At 37.5% G+C, this 26004-nt stretch overlaps 1 protein-coding gene across 6 annotated transcripts in view; it reads left to right on the plus strand.

Moving 5' to 3' along the window:
• Window positions 1-26004, plus strand: part of KIF6 (kinesin family member 6) — a 189410-nt gene that overhangs the window by 81246 nt on the left and 82160 nt on the right. The window lies entirely within an intron of this gene.

Genomic DNA, 26004 nt, shown 5'->3' on the forward strand with positions numbered 1-26004 from the left:
GCAGTTATTAGATTATTACAATATGGTTTACAGCATATCCTTCAAATGTGTACCAGAACAAGAAAGTGTTATTTTCAAAATCAGCTGTATTGTGCTAATTCTGTATCCACAAATGCAGGGATTTAAATTTATAGCCCTCTCAAGGTGCTGAAGGCTTTTATAAACTGATGTGAATACTCTGCTGAACAGTCCTACAAAAACAGAATATAAATTCAGTTGCAGGCCCTTGAATCTTTGATTAAATTATCTGAAAAGGATATTTTTAGCATAATACATTAAAAAATGCTAGGAAATAATATTTTTCCCCTGGAAGATATGAAAAGACTGGCTTTTAACAAAAAAGATATCTAAACCAGAACTGCAGATATTGAGAGAATTTTTGTGCAGGCATTATTAATTGCACAGTATCCTTAAACACCAATAAACACAAATTTTTTTTCTTTTTTTTTTTTTTAATCTTCCAGCCTAGGAGAGAAATCTTACATTCAAATAAAATGAAATTTCATTTGTTATGCTTCTAGCTCTGATATCACAATGTAAACACAAAACTTTTTGTGATTATGTGTAAGATTTTTTTTTCATATTATACACTTTAGAAATCTGTGTTTTATTTAGCATTTTTAATAAACCATACTGGTTATTTCTATTGTTAAAAAAATTAATGTGATTAAGTGAAATGAGAACTTAGTTCCAGAAGTGACAAACAGCTCCATTTTTGTGTATGTGAGCAGCTTTGGTGAAATGGTACCTTTTTGGAGCAAGACCTTAGTAAGTGTGAACAAAGTAAAAATTCTTATGTATTTAAAAAAGATATATTTTAATTGTTCCTCAAGTGGTTTAATAATTCACATCACTTGCAGACAAGTTAGAGCTGAATTCATAAATAATGCATTCATTTAGGATAGCTAACACACTCAACACCATTTTACCATGTGCCGTGCCTTTGTCAGCAGATGAGTACTATTTGTCCGTAGGCAACTTAAAGGTTTTTATCTCTTATGGTAAAGCCAGTGTATTGTTATTCATACTTTATTCTAATTGAGCTGGTTTTTAAAATTTAATAGGTGAGCATATCAAATACTGTTCATTGAAAAAAGAATTATTTGGGACAGATGGTTGGCACAGGGAATCTGTTCACAATGATGAAATATTGTCTTTGGTTAATCAATAAGTAAAAGTAAATGTAACTGATTCCCTTCCTGTTCAGATAATGAGTGTTAAATGGACATCAGTCTGGGGTGAGAAGGTAGTTTTGAGATAAGACTTTTTATATGATTGAATTGCACATTATATGGTTTTCTCATCCTGAAAGTAGCTGGAAACCTACTCCCTTCTTTCCAGTCCTCTTTTCAATCAGTTTTGAGTCAGGTTCTGTTACTCTGTATCATTCCACATGGACATGAAAACCACAAAGTCCTCAATAACTAAGATGCTAAGTGTAAACATGAAAGTCTTCCCTTACTCACTTACAGTTTATTTATTTTTAAACTTTCCAGTTATATTGCTTGAGGGCTACAGATAAATGAAAAGTTATTTTTTGACTATTTTAGGTGGCTGTGTATCTCTGCATTCCTTTAGAGCAGCCTGACATTCTGCTACAAGCCTAGTCCAGTAATGTTGGCAGCATTTGGACTTACAATCTTCTGTAACGTATAGCTGTTATAATGATAATGCCTTAAAATGTTGTTTCTTAAAATGCTTGTGTTATTGTGCTCAGGGAATACTTAGAATGGCAGACATAAAAAAAAGGTAGAAACACTGTTAATAATACAACATATACAGCCTTGCCAGTATGCCTTAAACCCAACCTCAGGAGACCAATTGTCTCTGCAAGAATATAACTGAGTGTCCAGGCTCTTTCGTGCCTTTGTGTTTCTAAAAATGACAGTATTTTCTACTTAATATATAAATAACTTTATTTTTCTCTTTCTTTTGTTTTATTTCTTAAAGTTCTGAAAGTAACAAGCTTCAATATTTATCTTCATATTGTAACTAACATTTATATTAAAAAGTTCTTGTAGACTGGAGATTATATATTTTTCAAATCAGCTTGTAGGGTTTTCACAATTTGATTCCCTGTGGTACCAAGAGACAAGTTTAAGAAAAATTCACTGTATAACACTTCTAAACATATGCAGACAGTTCATCAGAAAATGCTGAAAAAGGTCTCACTGTGTACTTATACATAGTACACATAAAGCCACCATATCAGATGTAAAGTCTTGCTACAGGAGAATTTTAATGAAACTTAAATAAATTTTTTTAGAAGTATTAGAGCTTTTCTGTAGTCTTTAAAATTACATTTGAGATTTTAAAATTTTATTTGAAATTTTAATATATAAAATACCAGAATGGATAATGACCCAAAATTTAGGAAAAATAAAACAAGTATTTAAGAACATGCAGTAATAGTTAGAATAGAATCATAAAATCATATAATGGTTTGGGTTGGAAGGGACCTTAAAGATCATCTAGTTCCAAGCCTCCTGCCATGGACAGGGACACCTTCCACTAGACCAAGTTGCTCAAAGCCCCATCCAAGCTGACCTTGAACACTTCCAGGGATGGGGCATCCACAGCTTCTCTGGGCAACCTGTTCCAGTGCCTCACCACCCTCATAGTGGAGAATTTCTTCCTTATATCTAATCTAAATCTACCCTCTTTTAATTTAAAACCGTGTGGTGGGTTGACCCTGGCTAGACACCAGGTGCCCACCAAAGCCGTTCTATCACTCCCCCCTCCTCAGCTGGACAGGGGAGAGAAAATAAAACAAACAAAGGGCTCGTGGGTTGAGATAAGGACAGGAGAGATCACTCTCCAATTACCGTCATGGACAAAACAGACTCGACTTGGGGAAAATTAACTCAATTTATTACCAATCAACCAGAGTAAGGTAATGAGAAATAAAACCAAACCTCAAAACACCTTCCCTCCACCCCTCCCTTCTTCCCGGGCACAACTTCACTCCCAGATTCTCTACCAACCCCCCCAGCGGCGCAGGGGGACGTGGAATGGGGTTTACGGTCAGTTCATCACACACGTTATCTCTGCCGCTTCATCCTCCTCAGGGGGAGGACTCATCACACTCTTCCCCTGTTCCAGCGTGGGGTCCCTCCCACGGGAGACAGTCCTTCACGAAATTCTCCAACGTGGGTCCTTCCCACGGGCTGCAGTTCTTCACGAACTGCTCCAGCTTGCGTCCCTTCCACAGTGTGCAGTCCTTCAGGAGCACACTGCTCCACCGTGGGCCACCCATAGGGTCACAAGTCCTGCCAGAAAACCTGCTCCATGGGCTCCTCTCTCCACAGATCCGCAGGTCCTGCCAGGAGCCTGCTCCAGCATGGGCTTTCCACGGGGTCACAGCCTCCTTCAGGCACCCACCTGCTCCGGAGTGGGGTCCTCCACAGGCTGCAGGTGGATATCTGCTCCACCGTGGACCTTCATGGGCTGCAGGGGAATCTCTGCTCCAGCACCTGGAGCACCTCCTCCCCCTCCTTCTTCACTGACCTTGGTGTCTGCAGGGTTGTTTCTCTTCCATGTTCTCACTCCTCTCTCCAGCTGCCGTTTCTGTGTGTCCTGCAACTTTTTTCCTTCTTAAATATGTTATCACAGAGGCAATACCACTATCACTGATTGGCTCTGCCTTGGCCGGTGGCGCGTCCGTCTTAGAGCCAGCTGGTATTGGCTCTGTCAGACATAGGGGAAGCTTCCAGCAGCTTCTCACCGAAGCCACTCCTGTAACCCTGCCCGCTACCAAAACCTTGCCACACAAACCCAATACAAACCGTTATCCCTCATCCTATAACTACACTGTTAAAGAGTCCCTCCCCATCTTTCCTGTAGGCCCCCTTTAGGTACTGAAAGGCTGCAGTAAGGTCTCCCTGGAGCCTTCTCTTCTCCAGGCTGAACAACCCCAACTCTCTCAGCCTTTCGTCATAGGAGAGCAGCTCCAGTCCCCTGATCATTTTTGTGCCCCTCTGGACTCACTCCAGCTGGTCTATGTCTTTCTTATGTTGGGGGCCCCAGAGCTGAACACAGTACTCCAGGTGGGGTCTCACCACAGTGAAGTAGAGGGGCAGAATCACCTCCCTCGACCTGCTGGACATGCTTCTTTTGATGCAGCCCAGAATGCAATTGGCTTTCTGGGCTGCAAGCGTACATTGCTGGGTCATATTCAGTTTTTCATCCACTAATACCCACAAGTCCTTCTCCTCAGGGCTGCTCTCAGTCCATTCTCTGCCCAGCCTGTATTTGTGCTTGGGATTGCCCCGGCCCACATGCAGGACCTTGCACTTGGCCTTGTTGAACTTCATGATGTTTGCACAGGCCCACTTGTCAAGCCTGTCAAGGTCCCTCTGGATGGCATCCCTTCTCTCCAGCGTGTCAACCGCACCACACAACTTGGTGTCGTCAGCAAACTTGCTGAGGGTGCACTCAATCCCACTGTCCATGTCGCTGACAAAGATGTTAAACAGTGCCGGTCCCAATACTGACGCCCGAGGAATGCCACTCCTCACTGTTCTCCGCTTGGACATCGAGCCATTGACAGCAACTCTTTGAGTGCGGCCATCCAGCCAATTCCTTATCCACCGAGTGGTCCGTCCATCAGATCCACATCGTTCCAATTTAGAGACAAGGATGTCATGCGGGACAGTGCCAAATGCTTTGCACGAGTCCAGGTAGATGATGTGTGTTGCTCTTATCCACCAATGCTGTAACCCCGTCATAGAAGGCCACCAAATTTGTCAGGCACAATTTGCCCTTAGTGAAGCCATGTTGGCTGTCACCAATCACCTCCTTATTTTCCATGTGCCCTAGCATAGTTTCCAGGAGGCTCAGCTCCATGATCTTGCCAAGCACAGAGGTAAGACTGGCTGGCCTGTAGTTCCCCAGGTCTTCCCAGGGCCAGAGGGCTCAAGAAAAAAAAAAGTTCTGAGATTCAAAGTCAGTAAAAAGAAAGCCAGTACTAGGAGAAGCAGCCTATGCCATGATAAAAAAAACCAAAAAAACCCCCCAAAAAAACCCAACAACAACAACAACAAAAAAACCCCCAAACAAACCTATAAATTACAGCTGAATATCACATGAACAAAAGACTGTATCTGTATGAAGCATTCTGCTTCCTTTGTAGGCAAGTTACTGTTTTAAGATCCTTAGCTGCAAAGTACTATAAAACCTCAAGTGGTTATTACTATTATTCTATTTTATTATAAAGCTATGACAGTGCAAAGATATGTTGGTTCATTCCTTGGCAGCCAAATACTCTTAGCTCTGTCTTCTGATGGCTAGGATATAGTTCTCTTTCCTATTGGACTCAGACCTGAACATATTTTTGTGCTTCAGACTTGATTAATCCCATTTGTTCTACCTAAGAATGAAGCAAAATGTCTTGAAAGAACACCATCTGTTGAAAAACATAATGGTCAACTTACATAGCAAAATAAGTTATTTGCCATTATGTAACTTTAATACTCTGATATCCACCAAATACATATTCTGACTCAAGGTTTTCCTTTTAACCTTCACATTTCTGTATGGATTTGAAAAGCTTCCTCATCGTAAGTTTTTGACAGCCTACTGCAGCAATGAAATTGTCAACTGGCTGGGGAGGCTTGTGAAAGAATGGGAAAGAAGTTTGATAGGGACCATTGCAAAAGTATGAAATGCTTTTCTCACGAGTTTAGGAATTACCATAAACCTCATCAGGACTCATAACTAATTCTTCTAATATTGTCTTGCACTCTTTAATTAATGTGTCTATTAAAGAAATTCCAGAAACTTATGTTGTCAACCCCAAAAGTTATAAATACTGAATCTTGCACCTTAAAAGATGAGTTTAAAAACTCAAATCATTAGATTCCAGAAGAGTGAGTTTTAAAAGATATGGAGGTATAAGCAATATTTACTGTTAATATTTTGGAAAAAGTCTTCTTCTGCATACTAAATTTTCAGAACTACCTGAAACCATTCCTAGAACCTGATTTGAAGGTTTTAAGGATATATTTCACTTTATCCATATAAGTAATACCACAGGATTTAAGTATGTGCTTAAATCTTTATAGAAACAGCAACTCAAACAATGCAGATTATATTGACCAGTTAGCATGGATTGTGTAAGTAAGGGGGTTTTTATAGTGGTTAATTGAAAAGGGTTAACTGTTAAGCATTGCGGTTCTCTTTCCTTACATCATCTGAGCTGATTATTTATGACAATAATTAACAATATTCTTGCAAATTGTTTCAAAATCCACATAAAACAACTTCCAATAACTGTAGACAGATTTTTGTTGCATAGTTGCATGTTTTCTTTATTTTCTAATTGAATTCTTCAAATAAAAAGATTTGTTGGTGTCAGTAGGTTCTAGACATGCTTATGTTTCTGTTAGTAAAGAAGAGCATGCCTCATCCTAGATTATCGTGTATAACTTCTACATATTTATGACTTACATTATTTTATACTGGGTTTTATGCATTTTGTGAGGATTTTTTTAACTGAAAGGAGAGAGAATCTTCAGCTCGAATTTTAGACAGGACAGCTGACAATTAGAAACTTAGATTTTGTTAGTGTCCTAATGTGGATAGATTTCTTAAACTATTTAAGGTTGCCAATTATCTTCTAAAATTGCTTAGTGATTGAACTAGCAGTCGATTGTCACAGTTGTTATTTTGTTGAGTACTCTAAAATTTTAGTAGGATTGTGACTGTTAATTATTGTAGAGGAGATTGCACGAAGGAATGGGAAAGAAATTATCATAGACATAAGCAGGAGGAAAGTTAGAAGGAATAAATGAATATACAAGAGTTGTATATCATGAACTGCATACATGTGAAAGAACCAGAACTACGTCTAAGAACAGAAAGCTGAAAAAATTAGAAATTTGAATCTTAAAAGTTCTAGTTATCCTGATTTCTGCAAAGGAAATAACCCTTCTTGAGCTCTGCAGGTTTTAAAACATGTGATTCAGGAAGAGAATTAAGAAGTCATTAACATAATAAGACTATCAAAAGGCACAATGAGATCCTGCACAAAAGGCTATTGATGAAACTGAGTAGTCAGGTATTAGGCATAAAATACTGCTTAAAAAAAAAAAATTAAAGACTATTGAAAGAGAGTATAGTAAAACTCCTTCTTCATGTTTTATACCAGTCCAGTGATAAAAAATTGAGATGAATCCTACAGAAGTTTATATCATAGATTTTTACAGTGGGTGGTTCACATATTCTTTAGAATTATCCAACACTGCCATGCTTTCACTTACCATACAGGATACTAAGCTAGATTGATCTTGCATCTGTTCCCTTATGGCAATGCCTATGTGTATTTGTTCTTAATTTATCTCCTAAAACAAAGGAGAAGTTGAGAATTTGTTTGGTGATTTCTTTCTTATACCTCTTCCTGTTTCTGTGTAGAATACTCTTCCATATTGCTGCTTTCCCTTCCAAGTTACTCAGTTGCTGAGGAAATCCCTTTGACTCCTACTTTTCCTATTTGTCATGCTCCTTCTGATTTTATAGGAAGAATTCACTTGATTTGCTGTCATAATAGTATTAACTAAATGTAATTATGTCCTCATAACACAAAGCTTTTGATAACCTCAGAAATACATTAGCAAAAAGTAGCTATCTTTTATCAACAAATGACTAGTATAATTACATCTTTTATGCAATGTTACTTATTCTTTAGTCTTTAAATAAGAATCTCAGAAGCATTAGCAAGTTCTCTATCATCAGCTTTGATACTATGCTGTCTCTTGCAAACAATTGTGTGCATATGTACACGTGAGGTTTTTTGAACATAAAGTAGGAACCAGCATGTCAGCTCAAATTGACTGGATTGTTGAACCTGATCTCCTGCACTCCGCATTGGCAAGGACTAATATTTCAGGAATAGTTTGGATGATGACCTGACTTTGATTCTGTCCTGACATTTCATCAGATGCTAGAAGAAAATTGGAAGTGAGGCTTCATTCTCACTCAAACACAGAGCCTCATTTTTCACATATTGCAAACCTGCAAATAATATTCATAATTATAAAGTTATCCATTCCTTTCAAAATCCATCTGAACTGTGTACATATGTCTTCTTGTCTATAGGGATTAAGGATTTGCTAAAGATGTGTGAAAGGGCTTGGGCCTGAGCCAGGGTCAAACTCCCAAGTGGAACCTTTAGCGTAATATTAAAGCTATTCTTCATCATTTAAACACTTTGCATACCTTACATTGTTTATGAAGATTTCAATTTACAGCATGTAGGCTATATCACATGTTAACTATTTTAACAGTTTAGTTATTTTGTAAGCTTTCTTTTTTTAATTCTGTTCTCTCAACTCTACAGTCAGCCTGTTCTAATGTGATATAAAATGGTATTTCTAGTGTCTCTAATATCTTTAATCATGTCTCTAATGTGTTTTCCATTTTCCTATCTCATTTCCTTATCCTGAAAGCAGTTAAACTAGGAAATCAGCAGAAATTATAGGGAAAAAATATTTAGTTTAGTTAAATAGTTGTGGGAAAGTCTAACTAATAGTTAGTTTCTTAAAAGACAAATTATTTAGTTTAGAACTTTTCATTTATTTTGCAGGTGATACATTGTGTAGCTTTAACATTTGTTTGCCCAGAAACAGGTCTTTACCATTCTGTGCTAGAAAATAGAATAATTTCATTCTGTTACTTTCATGCTAGATTTGCTGCTGCTTTTGCATTGTAAAATCTCCAGACTCTACTCACCTGTTGCCCAGTCCATCAGAAAAAGTAATTTATGCTGCTAAATTTATGAAAAGTAGGTGAATGATAGGAGTACAGGCAGCCTTGTGCAGGTAAAGTTTATTTCTCTGTATCGTAAAAAATGTATTATCTCATGGTACTGCTATCTCTGTATGGCAGAACTTATTTTTACCATTTTTCCCCATATGACCTGGGGCCATTTCTGCACTGAAAGGTATAGGTAATCATGTTTCTAGTCTATCCTATCCAGACACTGATTTAAGCAGGAGAAATGCAGCTATACTGTTTCACTGATGAGCTTAAGGTAAAAGTCTGTGTTAAGAGGAAAATTTTTATCTTGAGCTCGTCACAGCAGTAAAACAATTCCTGGACCAAATTTGTCTCATGGCAGGCTGACTTGGAAGGTGAATGCGTGACTTGTGCAACTGTACATGTCTATATAGGCATGCCTGTGATTTTATTTTTTTTTTAATTCCATCCTGCATTGAATATGTGTGCTCTTTCAGAAGAAACTGAGAGAATATAATACATCTTCGAAGGCTTGACATATTGTAGTATTTACCTTCCTGTACATTCTATCTTTTCCCCACCTCCTGTATGCCTGCAACTCTAAATAGCAGCCTTTAATGCTAATGACTGTAATGACTGTATGAACACAAAGAGAAACAAAGCCTAACACCCCAGATTTGATTTCCAAGTAGATCTTTGGGCATGTACCATTGTATCATATTTTCCCACTACTAATAAATATTAAGTTGTAAAGAGTTGAATTAATATTAAATGGTATTTTTTCTGAACAAGTGTGTCTTTAACTGCTGGTTTAAATATCAGGGCTCATATTCAAAATAAGGTCATTGTTAAAATATTGTTGAACATGAGGTTTGATACCAGTGGAAGACCTAATAAGAACGACTGAAATTGGACATGTGGATTGTTGCTGTATTTTGTATTGTTCTTTTTTCGGTGTATATTATAGTCTGTATTACGATGTCCTCCCTGATGATTAGAGCAGAGGAATACACAAATGTAGCATTCTAGTAATGCCATAGGTTTCGCTGATGATATTGCATTACATAGCACTGAATTCTTCAGCTAAAAATTGTACCAGTTTACATGCTGACAGATTTGTTTTTCTTGGATCCCAAAGGACTTCTTTTAGGAGGGAGTGGTAGGTAGGCTGTCTGAAAGCAGTGGAAGGCAGCCTACTGCTGACATTTTGGCAAGCCAGCTCCCATCACTGAGGAGGTTTTACAGATTGCATAAGACAGTTAGCTTAGAGTGAACAGACCAGAATGTTTTATCTTAGTCCAATTGTCATACCATGAAAGAGGAGAACTTACTTTTCAATACCCATCTTAATCACAGAACACCCTAAATTATAAATCCATAACTACATGAATAAGAGTGAGCAAAACATTCTAACATACTCAGTAGCTGCCGTTATTTATTGCATCATAATATCTTTCATAAATCTGAAACAGACATAACACTCTGGCTACAAATTTAATTTATGTTTCAGATGAGCATTCCAGAAAATGCAAAGATAAGTTATTGACTTAATAACCTGAGCTTTACAAATGCTTCAATGATTTTATTTTTAATACAATAATTTAGTTCATCATAATGTCTCTACTGCAGCTTTAGTTTTATTCATAATTCATACCTGGTAGAGATATTGTATGTGGAGTCCAAATTCAAATGTAGAGCTACATACATTCTTTCTCAGGAGATGGTGTCAATTATTACAAATCAGTATTTTCAGGATAAGTCAAAGTATGAATGAACCTGGCAAACCAAGAAAAAATCAGACTTCATTGTACATGTCACTGGAGTGATAAACATTTTGTTGTATTTTACTTTTATCACATTATATCACTTCTTCTGTACAGATAAGTCTTATTTTGAAATAGGTCTCAGACAGCTGCTTGCTTGTAGCATAATTCTGTCAGTGTACGAGAGGTATGATACCATTTTTCCTCCTGCTGGATTTGTTTTTCTCCTGAAATATGAACAGTTTGGTTACCAGAAAACAGTGTGAATATTGCGACGTTCAAAGAGCACAATAAATCATATTAAGAACTTGAAATAGTTGTATATGCTGATGGGCTTGAGAGGGATTATTTTGCTCTCACAAAAGATTCTATGAAGATCATATTTTGACAATTTTTAGCCATTTTCTTTATCTTTCATTGAGAAGTTGTGAGGGTTTATGAGAGATTGGTGGAGAACTTAACCTGCTATGTATCCCATTCAGTATTTAAGATCGCTTTTTGCTAGCTAGTATGCAAGCATGTACAAAAAAAGAGCACTGAAGGGCTGAGAAGCTGGCTTTAACATGAAAGGTGAAAGATGGTTTCTATAAACAGATGGTGATTATGAAAAGCAGGAAAGTGGTGATGATAACACAACAACTGCTCAATTCTGAAAGCTAAATATTTTCATCTTGTATTAAGACTTCTCGAAATATTTATCTTGGCTATTTTATATATTTATGTAATAATTTGGGGGAGAATCTTCCTGCTGTTGCTGGAAAACCCACAGAAAGCTCCCTAAAGGAAAGGATTGACTGAGGTTTTCCATCAGAATCTCTTCTATGTCCTTCAGTTCAGAAAAAGCCAGGTCTCAACCCTCCAGAAAAATTAAGTGCTTAGCAAACCTATGTGATTCCTGGAGTCTTTTCTGTGTCGACTAATGCTTTGGAGTATCTGGGGACAGACTCCTAGCACTGTGCTCATGAGAGATCTTTTGTCAACAAATATATGTACCCATCTTATTGCTATTTGGTCAGCAAAATTCTCACTGGTGCATTTAGGGCATTGCTCAGACTTACTGTTGATCTTTCTTATTAGTCAGGAAAGAAAGTATATGCTACATTTTCTGTTACATGTCCAGGAAAAAGTATATATTCCATTTGCTCTCCAGCTGAACCTTCTACAAGCTCTTAGTAAGCTGTAGTGGAAATTTCATTGCTACTGTTAAATTTTGTAACTAATATTTAAAATAAGATGTGTTGTTTTGCTAATTTCTTAAGCATTAAATGTTTTCTATAATGTAGACTGGTTATTTGCTATGATAAATTTTTCATTATTTACAAGTTTAAGGACCAAGCAGAAAGTGTCAGACTTCACTGCTTAAGATTTAGGTATTTAAAAAGCCTTCAAAATAAATTCAGCAAATATTAACAGTCAGCATATGCTTTTGAACAATTTTATGGGGCTTTACTTCTGATACGTTTAACAAAGTTATTTTCTGGTATTTCAAGTCACCATATAAAACATGTATTGCTAAGGCTCCAATTTATGTCATAAATATGAATGCATGTCTATCTTCAGGCACATGTTTTGTAGCATGTAATTGTGGGACTTTTTGAATTTGTCTTGTGCTTTTATACATTTTGGTATCTCTGACTGTCTTAAAGATCACAGTTTTATTTCCCTTTTTAATCTTGTGATATGAACAAAAAGTAAAAATTAAAATTCAAAGTAGTTTCTAGAACAAAACTACTCTCTGTAAAAGTACATTGATTACCATAAATACCAAGAAGGCTATGACTTTGTGAATTTATAGGACACTCTACTAACTTCTGGGGTTTGTTTTTTTGGTTTGTTTGGGTTTTTTTTCAAAATCTAGTCTTCTATCTGTACTGCTTCCAAGAGGTTTATTTTGTCAGAATTCACAGTGAGTCCTCTGTGAGTTTTGCTTGAGTGAGGACTTTGAACTGAAGTCACTGAGATTAGTGAACAGTAAAAAACGAATGCATTAAGAAGTTTGAGGCTCTGTAGAAACATCTACGTAAGCAACAACAGATGACTATTCTTTGTTACGAAGAAGTATGAATACATGTTGTAAGATTTAAAGCTAAGTGAGCTCTTGCAATTGGTATTCCATGATAAAGTCCTGCGTGTTGGGATTTTTGTCATCTTAACTAAGTGTTTATAAATATGAACATAGAGTTATTTTTAGGAGATGAAGCCCAGATTTTGCTTTTTGGAGCTAGGTCTCATTTGCAACATCAAAGGCAGATTTTATAGTTGTAAGGATTTAATGAGAGTGGGGAGTGGATCATTACAGTACTTTCATTAATTTTTCAGAGATGGTGAAACTTAATTATCTTATATATTGAAAATGCTGTTATATAAAACCACTTACTGCTTATATGACCATAAATCGCTTTTTCTTTCTCCACATTCATTTAGTTTTACAAAAGATTTCTGTTTTTTCTAAGATGTCCATCATGTCTTTCTTTCCACTTCTCAGCTGGGAATCTCTTCTGATGTGGAACGTATGTTTGGAAGCTTGTTAAAGATACTTTTGGCAGTTTTTGCTGCCTTCCTCTGGAGTCTGTTTAGATGGGGAAACTTTCCAGTATTTTTATGCTAGTTTACTGTTCTCTTATCCAGATTAGTCTGCTGAAATGTAACCTAGTGTTGCCTGGAAATTCTCTGCTATTTAAAATCTTTTTGGCTTCCTCATTCATTACCCATATTTTGGCTGTCTGAAAATGCTATTGGATCCTTCAGACTAACTCCTTAAAGATGTGTTTGGTTTTTGTGACTGAAGCTCTTTAACTCTTTATATTTTAGAGGTAAAATATGCTTCTGAAAGTTTTTGTGTACTTGAAGGGTGATTGAATTCCTTTATATATCGACTGTCAGGTTTGGCTAATGCATCTGTGAAACTTCTTCCATATTGTTATTGTTATGAACATCAGTCCCAAGTGCCCAAGTGCACTGCCTTTTAATAGAGCCACTATATGCACATTATGTATGCATACGGATAATACAAAAGTCTAGAAGCTCTTCCTATTAGCTTAATTTTTAGATATTTCTGTGCAGATACTGCTAATTCTGCTAAATAATAGAATAGTCTAGAGTTCTGTTTCACTTCTGTTTGTGTATTTAATCTAAAAAATGCCTTTTCACATCCTGTTCCTAACAGAAACAGATATTGTCTTGAGAGATTAGTCTTAGCATATTTGAATGCAAAACCAAACTAGAAATTATTGGAAATATCCCACAAACCCCTACTTTTTCCTGATATTTGCAATACATTTAACAAGTTAAGATAAGTTTTATACAAAAGTTTCAGGCCAGTTTAATGTTTATTTTATTGTATGATTTTTCCATTGAAGTTGGTGGAGCTATGACTTTTTGCCTCAGTGATAATGGGCTCTCAAGTTTCGGATGCTTTTGCTGAAAAAATCAAACATTGTACAGTTCAGTATCTCTATATCTTGTCTTTTTGTCTCTTACAGTTTTAACTCTGATACATCTATTTAGTAACTGTGCCTTTCTTTTGTTCATTTTCAGACACTGTTAAGTTCAGAAACATACTTTTAAAAGAATAACGTTATGTTAGCAGGGGTTTATGTTGCACCTTTATTGACTTTTGTGTGAAAGAAAAGAGTAAACAAATTATTGGAGATGAGCTATACAATTAGACCTGAGGTGATATTTGGTTTTCCATTATGTTATGCAGTAAGTTTGGTAGCTTCTACTTCTAGGTCAGGTAAAATCTCTTACTAATTTTCATTGCAGGACTGGTCTTACAAATCTATGGCTGAGATGCTCTGCTGTAACCATCTACCGAGCTACATTGAAAGGAGTCTTTAATCTTTTTATTCCTAGAGGCAGGTAGGAGCTGGTCTAAGACTTCCATGAGTTAAGGCAAATTTGAAAGTTGGACTGATTACACAGAGTTATACAAAGAGCTGAAGTGGTTCTTTGTAAACTTGTGTGCAATCAAAGATCCTTGAGATGTAGGTAATTATGGCCACTTTCCTGCAGTAGAAGTGGTGTGGCTAAAGAAATTATTTAACGTTGGTAAGCATTTAGCAGGAATTCCAGTTCTTCAAACCACTGGTATCTGACTCTGATACAGTGAATGGTGGGAGCTAGTCATGACAAAGTTCTAACCTGTCTACTTTTGTATTGCATTACAGTGTCTATGGTTAATCCTCTCCCCCTTAATAGTTTTTCTGTTTTCCTGTTTTTCAGTTTTTCCTGATAATATGATTTCTATAAGTGAGTTATTTGGTGACTGTTGAGCAAAACATTTGCTGAGAGATTTTGTTGTTGTTGTTTTTAATGATGCTATGCCAAATATTTGTACATAGTCCTACTACTAGTGTGACCCGCCTACCTGATTTTCAGCATACTTTTAATAGTCCTGCATTCACATAAAACTAAATTCCATCTTTTACTGTCTTTTCTAGTTTCCTAATTATCAATCTAGTTTCCAATCATTTTCTATAATCAATATTCTCACTCTTTTACTTTATTGTGTCTTGAGTGTAATAATCTCAACTGTTTTCCATTTGGTCATCTCCCAGCCCTTGAATTGCTGCTGCCTTGTGGTGTTGCTGAACTTGCTTACTGTTACTATCTTGGTTTTTCTACTGCTTATTGTAATTCTACAATTCCTTCAAATAATGATCATTTCAAACACTATCTTCTGAAGTTCAGCTTTGAGCAAAACTAATATAGAAAAGTAATCTGAAAATCTGATGCTGTTAATATTGGATGCCATGTTTGAAACCTTCTGCAATTTATTTTATTATGCCTATTACAATGTAACTATTACTTTCTGCTGCCATTTTAGGCTTTCTGTTACCTTACTTCCAGAGGACAGGCAGTAAGAGAACATACCCTAAGATGTTTTTCATGGCTTTGTGTTGATACTGATTGATGAGTTTTCTCATGTATTCTGCAAATTTATATGTCTATTTTCAGGAGATCTCATTGGAGCCCTTTGTATTTAAATTGTCTTAACAGCTTGTGTAACTTTTTTATGCTTTCTTTTTCTTAAGAATTTCTAAACCTTCTCTTGTAGTAAACACAACATAGAGAAATCTGTGCTGTGCTAGAGAATTGTTTGGGGTTTTTTTCATATGAAGTCCTTGTCACTTCTGACTGCCAAACCGCTGAAATTGCTCATTTTTCCTGTGAGGCTTGTATTCCTGAAATAAATTTAAAAAAAAAAAAAATCATATTAGTACATCAAAATAATACCTAGACATCGATGTTAAGGACATGTTCCTGTGCCATGGCCAAAAGAGACAGCAGCACCCCCTCCTGGGCATAAAAGTGCTGGAAATACCTGCTTCAGTTCCAAGGTCAGATACTTCACAGGAAGGTATGAAACCCCAACATAGTCTGGTGTTTGATAACTTGTGGTTCAGTTTGTTTTCTTGTTGATGTCTATTATGTTAAATGGAAGTGGTCTCTGCGTGTACGTGATGGCACAGGATCTACAGTATTCCTTCTTTGCAGATATTTCTCAAATGAAGCCCTTGGCCTACAAATGTCAGTCATTTGGGACCTGCCTCCTTAAGAACACTGCTAGAAGTTGCATCCATTACAAAAGGGAAGATCTGTGGTCAGGCCATTGTTTCAAATGTGTCTTCTCTGTTGGCCTCCTCATGACGTGCCCCAGAGCTTTCTAGTACTAGCTTTCCACACTGTTCCAAGTCTGCTTTGCTCCAGATTTTAGAAGGAATAGATTGAAGGGTGCCATCTATGAGAGGAGATACATGTTTCTATATTCGTATGAGTGAACCTGTTAGCTATAGTTTTTAATACTAAATCATTGAATTTATATTTAGGTGAAAAACGCTTGGGTAAATTGGGTCTTGCCTTGGTCTTTTGAGTAAATTAACTTTGATGCTGGGTTTTAAATTTCTGTGATAATGTCTAAAACAGTGGAGGGGGACTCAAAAAAAAAAAAGGAAAAACTAAAACAGATGATAGGCCTTTTATTTTCTCTCTCACACTCTGTTTCTGGGCTTTTTTTTATTCAAACATCAGGAATCTGTTTGATCTGTTTGGTGGAATACATTAAGAGACCATGTGCTGGTTACAAATAGCAAATGTGTTTCTGAATACTATTTTTTGTCTTTCTTGTGAAAATACTGTGGCTGCCAGGAAACTGTAGAAGGAATAGATAGTGGCAGCAATTGATTATTACAATAGTTTTGGTGCCTCACACATGACTGTCTAAACTGTGGGAGGAGAAAATTGATTTGGAAGGTATAAAAAGGGAAGGACAGGTGTGGATTGGAGTTATTTTTGATAAATAGGGTGGAAAAGGGCAAAGAGATTTGTAGCTTAGGATGTATTCCTGATGAAGCTGGGAATGAGATGAGGAACAAGAGAGACTGTAGGTTGGAGGGAAGCAAGATCTGAGTTAGTAGGGAATGAAAAGTGAACCCAAGAGAATTACTGAATGGAAAATGGCTAGAGAGAAAAGACAGTAATATGTATTTTGAAATGACACGTAAGATAAAACAAAAACAGTAGTTGGGAAGTGACTGCTTGTCTCCCTTAATTTAGCTGTTACCCCCAAAAAGAACTGAAGGCTCAAAGACAGGGGCCTGAGCTGGGGCATGTTTCAGATTTAGTGGAGCTTCATTAAATTAGGGGGGCTCTAGGAAGAAGAGTTACAATTTTAAACTGCTGCATATCTAATTGTGATCTCTTAGGCAAATTTTTTAGTCTTTAAGATAAAGAGGTTGGTCTGGAGTCAAAGCAACCAGATTAATAATTGATTACTTTTTCTTTTATAGATACTTTTAATCACTTGGTTTAGAAAAATTATGTTGTTACAATCAAAGACCTAACTTTGTCATAATAGAGATTGTACGGGGCAAGGCCTGGTGAAACACCTGTTAACAAATTCCAACAAAATATAATTCAGTCATTGACAGCCTGTTCAGTTCATCTGATGAGTATCACGTATTTGATGCTTTTCTGTTACAGCAGCCCAGGTGTTTGTTATAGATGCTTTCTCATAAAATTTTCCTTTTCTGTCTGCTACTGAATGAGGCATAAATAGTGACAATGTGAAATATAACAGTGACTATGTTATGCCATCTTCATCAATGGTTTCTTTGCAGACTTTTCGTAAGTTACTTTTTACAGTGCATTCATGTGCTAGGCAGTACAGAAAGAAGAGAGGAAAAATAGCAAAATACCAAAAAAGGAATAATATCAGGTCATGGATGAAGTAGTCAGTGTGTTTGTTGTTTGGAACCTGTTTGATGCTATTTTTCCTGACAAATGTAAAATGGAATTTATTATTACTGGACTGTAATACTTTGAGCAGTCAAATATATAACACTGGCATACAGTTCTGGGGCTAAATTGATTTTTTGTGTGGCTCAATGGAATGCCCATCTTGGTTGGATTGAAAAATCTCAGAAGGCTTTTTTTACCCAAGCATTTCTGCCAAGTGCGTACAGGAAGTGGCTTTGGCAGTTGTATCCAAACAAGTAACTTCATTTCCTGGAATCGGCTTTTTTGCAAAATGTGGACTTTAGGAAAGAAAATGTAAAGAGGGATGTTAAGGGGTAGAGGAAAGATCACCCCTAAAAGCCTCTGAAAAGAAGTTCACCCAAGTTATCAAACTCCATTTTTTCTAGATATAGTCTCAACAGCATCACATAATTTATATTTTCAAATTGATAATTTCTTCATATAATAATAATAATATTAAAAATCTGTTGAGTATGACTGTACATAATTACTGAAACTATTATCTTTAGTAGGGTCCATTTCACAGTGGTCCATTTTATGTCTGGAAAAAAGGAGACAGCATTTAGTGGTCATTGGCAAGGCAGCAATAAAATAGTTGCAATACGAGAGAGTGTGTTGTATGACCACACAGGTTATAGAGGCCTATTAGCAGCCTGAGGTTTAGTAAAGCTTCTATTTACTGCCATAAAAAAAAAAAAAAAAAAGAAAGAAAGAGAACAGATGTTGTCAGGTATAATTTTCAGTTAAAAAGGAGACATGAGTTGATGTAACATTAAACATATTCTGCTAAAAATATGAAAATTTTATCTGGCTGGTCAGGTGATATTTTTTATGCTATTGCAAATTCCATCTTTTTCTAGTCTAACTTGCTGGGTTTGAATCAAGCTTTGTTTTTTTCCTTCTCTTTTTTTATTACTCTCTTAAGGTTACTATCCTGAATATTTCAATAACAGTGCCTGCAACCTTCTCACAGTGCTGGACAGCTGCCCATAATATAAGCACAGCCTTCATCTTCCTATGGTCTTAATCTTAGGGTCAAATCATAGATCTTTTTCAGATGCTTGAAAAGCAGTAGTTCAAAAGCTGCTTTGTATCAAATGGGTTTTTAAAGAGTTATTGCAAATGAGGGGCTATTTCAGAATTGCTAATAGGGAAAACAGTACGTTGAAAAATGTAGTAGCAATGAGTCATACTGTGATCCATCAGATGGGAATCTTGAAAAAATTACCATTTTCTTATAAGTAATATTGCAAAATCCTAAAGTTTAGAGAGAAAAGTAAATACTTAAGACAGAAGAAATCTTAGTGTCAGAAAAAAATGCTACAAAGTTCACAGATAATGGAGAAGTCAGAATATATCTTTTAATAATAGGTTTAGTTGGGTACTGATAGAAAGACAATATATGAAACAACTTAGTATAACTTGATTTATGTAGAATTTTTTTCAAGTCATTAAAGGTTCTTTTAGTGGATGAAGAGACAAGAAGAAATGCTTTGAAAGTAGTTCAGTACATTAATTAAAGCACGAGTAAAGATAAGCAAACTTTTTGTATACCTTTCCCAAATGGGAAAGGCTGTGCTTGCTAGGTCATAAATGGCAGCTGCTGTAAATTTGTTTTGGGGTGGAAGCTTTGCCTTTTCATTTTTATTTTTGATACTTCTTTCAATACTTTATCCTTCACGTAATCATCTATTTTTTGGTTTTGTAATGTTCACTTTTTCATTACTTACATAGAGAAACTTCAGACAGTTGTCTTGTTTGCAGCTGTGCCCACTGACTACTTGTGCCACTCTTGTTATTCCTAAAGAAATTAAACTTCTTAGTAAGAAAATCTCCTGAATAATATATGAGCTTCTGTTAACATTTGCCTTTGTATGTTTCTGATTTTTCACTGAATACTTGTGATAAAGTATATTGTCTGACTGAGGTTGTTAGCTGGCTAGGAATCTTATTTTTGTTGTTTGTCATATTTTTCCTTCATGTTCACTATTGTTTGCATACTTCTACTGCTGCATGGACTTAAATTGTAAATAAAACAATTCAGCTTTACATTGCATTATGGAGGCAATACGTTGCATTGAATAAGATCCCAGACTGAGATGCAGGGCATCTGTTTTTTATTTCAGTCTTTATTATTTACTAGTTTGTGAACTTATACAAGTGACCTCATCTCTCTGAACCAGTTTCCTCAACTGTAAAATAAATCAGAGTTGCTTATCTTTCTTGATCACTTTGAGATTTCATGTTCAAAGGCCATCTGTAAGTGCAAAATCTTGTTTTTCTAACATTGAGGAGCAGTTGAAATGACTTGTGAAAGTAAGACAGTGAATTAGAAGCAGAAGCCAATATAAAACCTTGGAAGTCTTGACTCTTCATTTTCAGTCAGCATAACTGTTGCAACACAGTTCTTGAAATTACTTCGCTTTATTAATAGCTAATTTGTTTGGGAAGCTTTGTTGAAAATCTAGGTTATGTTGGCTACTTGAAATTCTGTGCACGCATGGGTGAACATTTCTATGTATAGTATGGTTGATATTTACTGTAAACTCTAAGAGTAAGCTGCATACAAATATATTTCATGCAAAGCCACCTCTACTTGCTCAGTAAAAGAAAGCAGAGTAAAGCACTCGGAGTGAGCTGGGAAAGTTCTGAGTGTTAAAATGATAGTATTTTTTATTATGAATCTTTTCTTCTGCAACACCTCCCCACTTTGATCACCTCTATTTATATCATTTACATCCAGCTTTAGCTCTGGGGAGAAATAATTCTAAATATTTCAGAAATTTCCTTTAATCTTTAAGTGTACAGAGAGATGGTGACATCAGTTTGAATAATGGCCAGCATTTGGAAGCAGAAGGAGAATGTCTCAGTTTTGTATGAGGAGCGTTAAAACAATTTTACATAAGGGAATACTGGAAGAAAAAGTCAGAGTTCCAGGCAGACATCCTTGTGATTTTGAGCAGGTTTATTTAATTAACTAAAGCCTAATACAAGAGCTCATGGCTCTAAGTTACAGCACTTTTAATATCAAAGTAAGCTTGTATGACAAGGAATTTCCATAACATATTTTCCCATTTTGATCTTAAGGAAAACAAGCAGTTTAAAGCCATCAAATAAACATAGTGTACTTGGCATTCAGGAAGAATTATGCTATTTTTCTAGTGATAGTCACTTATTTCAACAGATTTCCAAGGGGCAAAAACACTCTTAATTCTATGTCTTGACATAAGCAGATTCAGAGCTACAGAGGTTATTGGTGCAAAAATTGTCTTTTGATCCATTGCTGCATACTAATCATATAGTTCAGCTGGTTACAGAGTTTGGTTAATAAGGAATTGAAAGAAGTAGCTTTTCACAGTGGCAATTGTGCCAATATGAAATGCAATTTCACTCAAATACTTTACACGACATGATTTTTTTTTTTTTTAAGTGAAGTTCCCTAATATAGCTACTGAGACCATTGAATTTCACCAGAAGACCTCTCTTGTAAGATGAGTCAGAGAGACAACAGGGGAGTCTTGCCTCTGTGAGCAATCAGTTTTGCCATTAATATGATTGGGACAAGAATGTCATCAGTTCTGATTAAACTGAGAGTTTTTCAAATCACAGAAACAAAGACAATAATTAAGATGCAGAAGAACCCAGATTACTTGACTTTTTTTTTTATTCTCAATTTTAATGCAACAGACATGTATTAGGCATCATAAGAATAATTACATTTTTCCTTTTCTCTTTTTATGTACTGTGGAAACTATAGTTAGAATAACTAAAGCTGACAAATTAGTAGGAGCAGACTCTGTAGAGAACAGTTTTAAGTGATGTGAAATGTGTTGCATGTTATTGTGCAGTTGTATACATGTTTTATAAAAGAAAAATAATTTGTATTTTAAATAATGAAGGTTGCCTTCTAATATTAAAGATATTTTTTAACTTGTTCATTGTCAGGAGGGAGAAAGATTTTGCATCTCCGTGCTTATCCATATGTGCATGTACATATGTTAGCTGTCTCTCTGATTTCTGTGAATATACTTGGGAGAAAAAATTGCCAGCACATGTTTATTTGCAGGATAATTTAACTTCTAAATTAATTTACTTTCTATCATCAGTGTGAGGATGGCAAAAAAATGTGTAATCTAATAGTAAGTGATCTGTAACCACTATAATCTTTCACAGGCTCGTGGAATTTAAAAGATAATATATGTTTCTATAAATAGTCATCCTCCAATAAGACAAAAGAGAAATGGTCAAGAAGTTTCTAAAGATGCATTGATAGGTTTCTGGAAGACAAATATTCTGTGAATTATTATAAGAAAATAGATGTTGCCATATCCTAGGCTTTATTTTACCACACTGCAGTATCAAATTGCTTTCTGACTTTTATTTCATGGGGAATGGTTGCTGCACATAAAGACAAGGAATGATTATTTTGCTGAATGTGGGTATTTATTGTTACAGCAGCAGGACTTATTGTTAATGGGATAGACTACACCAACCCATAACTACAGGGTAGAAGGTACTTCCTGCCTATAGGGACAATTTAAGATGGAAACTTCATCAAAAAGTTGAATTAATTTTACCATGGTGAGGTTTCAGGGATTAAATTTGGAGTTAATATGTACACTCTTGTTTCAAAATTATATTTGTAAACCCTGATGTGATTATTTCTAATATTTTCTCTGAGGACAGAAAATAATGTGAATAGCACAGATCTTTTGGTCAGCTTAGCAGCAATTATGAGGTCTTAGCTGTGTCTGCCTATTCATTCTTCCTTTAGTAAGTGTCGTGGTTTAACCCCAGCCAGCAACTAAGCACCACGCAGCCGCTCACTCACTCCCCCCCAACCCAGTGGGATGGGAGAGAAAATCAGGAAAAAGAAGTAAAACTCGTGGGTTGAGATAAGAACAGTTTAATAGAACAGAAAAGAAGAAACGAATAATGATAATGATAACACTAATAAAATGACAACAGCAATAATGAAAGGATTGGAATGTACAAATGATGCACAGCGTAATTGCTCACCACCCGCCGACTGGCACCCAGCTAGTCCCCGAGCAGCGATTCCCCGCCCCCACTTCCCAGTTCCTATACTAGATGGGACGTCACATGGTATGGAATAACCTGTTGGCCAGTTTGGGTCAGGTGCCCTGGCTGTGTCCTGTGCCAACTTCTTGTGCCCCTCCAGCTTTCTCGCTGGCTGGGCATGAGAAGCTGAAAAATCCTTGACATTAGTCTAAACACTACTAGCAGCAACTGAAAACATCAGTGTTATCAACATTCTTCACATACTGAACTCAAAACATAGCACCGTACCAGCTACTAGGAAGACAGTTAACTCTATTCCAGCTGAAACTAGGACAGTAAGACAGAAATTCACTCTCTGCAGTGGACCTGCCCTCAAAGAAGGTATCTTAATCACTTCAGTGGCCCAACATCCATGGTGGGATTTCACCTGCAGAGTATGGGAGAGTGGGAATTAATTGCCCACTAACTTTACAGTGCTCATAGCTTTTTGATTCTAAGCTAAAAATATAGAAGTTTCTTATCATTGAGTAGTAGTTCTTTATTTAAAAGCATTAAGATATATTTAACAAAAAACCCTTACTCCAACTTTTTGCAGCAGTGATAACGTAAGCACTGTTCATGGCCAGTCTCATCCCTGTGCTGTTTCCAACATGTTGTGTGCCTGAGGTATGTGGCCTGAGGTTGTCAAGTGGAGAATTCATTTTAAATGAATATGTTCCTCTTTTGTTACCCTTTATGTTCCTTCTCAGTTCTGGGAGCAGTACTCTAGTTAGACATAAAAGGTGTTCATCATTCATAATCCTCCAGTGGATGCAAAGGGGAAAAAGTCCAGGAGAATCCCTGGATGGAAGGGAAGAGGCTTTGAGAACTGGCTGCAAAGGGCTAGACATACTATGTAGTAAAGAATAGAGCTTCATCAGAGGCCTGAGTTAAATGCCTCTATGCAAATGCACGTAGCATGGGAAATAAACAAAAGGAGTTAGAGGCGTGCACACTTTTGCAGGGCTATGAACTTATCAGCATTACAGAGATGTGGTGTGATAGCTCTTATGACTGGAGTGTTGGAATGGAAGGATACAGGCTCCTTAGGAAGGACAGGCAGGGGAAACGAGGAGGGGGTGTTGCCCTCTATGTCAATGACCCGCTGGAGTGCATGGAGCTCCACCTGGGGGTGGATGAGGAACTGACCAAGAGCCTATGGGTCAGGATTAAAGGGAGGGCATTGTAATGAGGGTCTCCTACAGGCCACCTGACCAGGAAAACCAAACAGATGAGGCCCTCTGTAGACAGTTAAGAGCAGCCTCACGTTCACAAGCCCTGGTCATCATGGGGAAATTCAACCACCCCAATATCTGTTGGAGGGACAACACAGTAGGGCATAAGCAATCCAGGAGGTTGCTGGAATGCGTTGATGACAACTTCCTTCTTGAAGTAATAGAGGAGCCAATGAAGGGAGGTGCTATGCTGGACTTTGTCCTCACCAACAAGGAGGGGCTGGTGGGGAATGTGAAGCTTAAGGGCAGCCTTGGCTGCAGTGACCATGAAATGGTGGAGATCAAGGTCCTTAGGGCAGCAAGGAGGGCACACAGCAAGCTCACTACTCTAGCATTCAGGAAAGCAGACTTTGGCCTTTTCAGGGATCTGCTTGGTAGAGTATGATGCGATAAAGCCCTGGAGGGAAGAGGGGCCCAAGAAAGCTGGTTAATATTCAAGGGTTACCTCCTCCAAGCTCAGGAGCAGTACAGCTCAACAAATAGGAAGTCAGGCAAAAACTCCAGGAGGCCTGCATGGATGAACAAGAAGCTCCTGGACAAACTCAAACACAAAAAGGAAGCCTACAGAGGGCAGAAGCAAGGGCGGGTAGCCAGGGAGGAATACAGAGAAATTGTCCAAGCAGTCAGGGATCAGCTTAGGAAAGCTAAAGCCCTCATAGAATTAAATCTGGCCAGGGATGTCAACGGCAACAAGAAAAGCTTCTATAGGTACATTGGTGATAAAAGGAAGACTAGGAAAAATGTGGGCCCTCTCAAGAAGGAAATGGGAGACTGGTTACCTGTGACATGGAGAAGGCTGAGGTACTCAATGACTTTTTTGCCTCAATCTTCACCCACAATTGCTCCAGCCACACTGCCCAAGATGCAGAAGGCAAAGTCAGGGACTGGGAGAATGAAGAAACACCCACTGTAGGAGATCAGGTTCAAGACCATCTAGGGAAACTGAAGGTGAACAAGTCCATTGGACTTGATGAGATGCATCTGTAGGTCCTGAGAGGACTGGAGGATGAAGTGGCTAAGCCACTATCCATCATATTTGAGAAGTCGTGGCAGTCCAGGAAAGTTCCCAGTGACTGGAAAAGGGGAAACATAACCCTGATTTTTAAAAAGGGAAAAAAGGAAGACCTGGGGAACTACAGGCCAGCCAGTCTTACCTCTGTGCTTGGCAAGATCATGGAGCTGAGCCTCCTGGAAACTATGCTAGGGCACGTGGAAAATAAGGAGGTGATTGGTGACAGCCAACATGGCTTCACTAAGGGCAAATTGTGCCTGACAAATTTGGTGGCCTTCTATGACGGGGTTACAGCATTGGTGGATAAGAGCAACACACATCATCTACCTGGACTCGTGCAAAGCATTTGGCACTGTCCCGCATGACATCCTTGTCTCTAAATTGGAACGATGTGGATCTGATGGACGGACCACTCGGTGGATAAGGAATTGGCTGGATGGCCGCACTCAAAGAGTTGCTGTCAATGGCTCGATGTCCAAGCGGAGAACAGTGAGGAGTGGCATTCCTCGGGCGTCAGTATTGGGACCGGCACTGTTTAACATCTTTGTCAGCGACATGGACAGTGGGATTGAGTGCACCCTCAGCAAGTTTGCTGACGACACCAAGTTGTGTGGTGCGGTTGACACGCTGGAGAGAAGGGATGCCATCCAGAGGGACCTTGACAGGCTTGACAAGTGGGCCTGTGCAAACATCATGAAGTTCAACAAGGCCAAGTGCAAGGTCCTGCATGTGGGCCGGGGCAATCCCAAGCACAAATACAGGCTGGGCAGAGAATGGACTGAGAGCAGCCCTGAGGAGAAGGACTTGTGGGTATTAGTGGATGAAAAACTGAATATGACCCAGCAATGTACGCTTGCAGCCCAGAAAGCCAATTGCATTCTGGGCTGCATCAAAAGAAGCATGTCCAGCAGGTCGAGGGAGGTGATTCTGCCCCTCTACT

The sequence above is a fragment of the Aquila chrysaetos genome, chromosome 13 (assembly GCF_900496995.4).
Source record: "Aquila chrysaetos chrysaetos chromosome 13, bAquChr1.4, whole genome shotgun sequence".
NCBI classification, from domain to species: Eukaryota; Metazoa; Chordata; class Aves; order Accipitriformes; family Accipitridae; genus Aquila; species Aquila chrysaetos.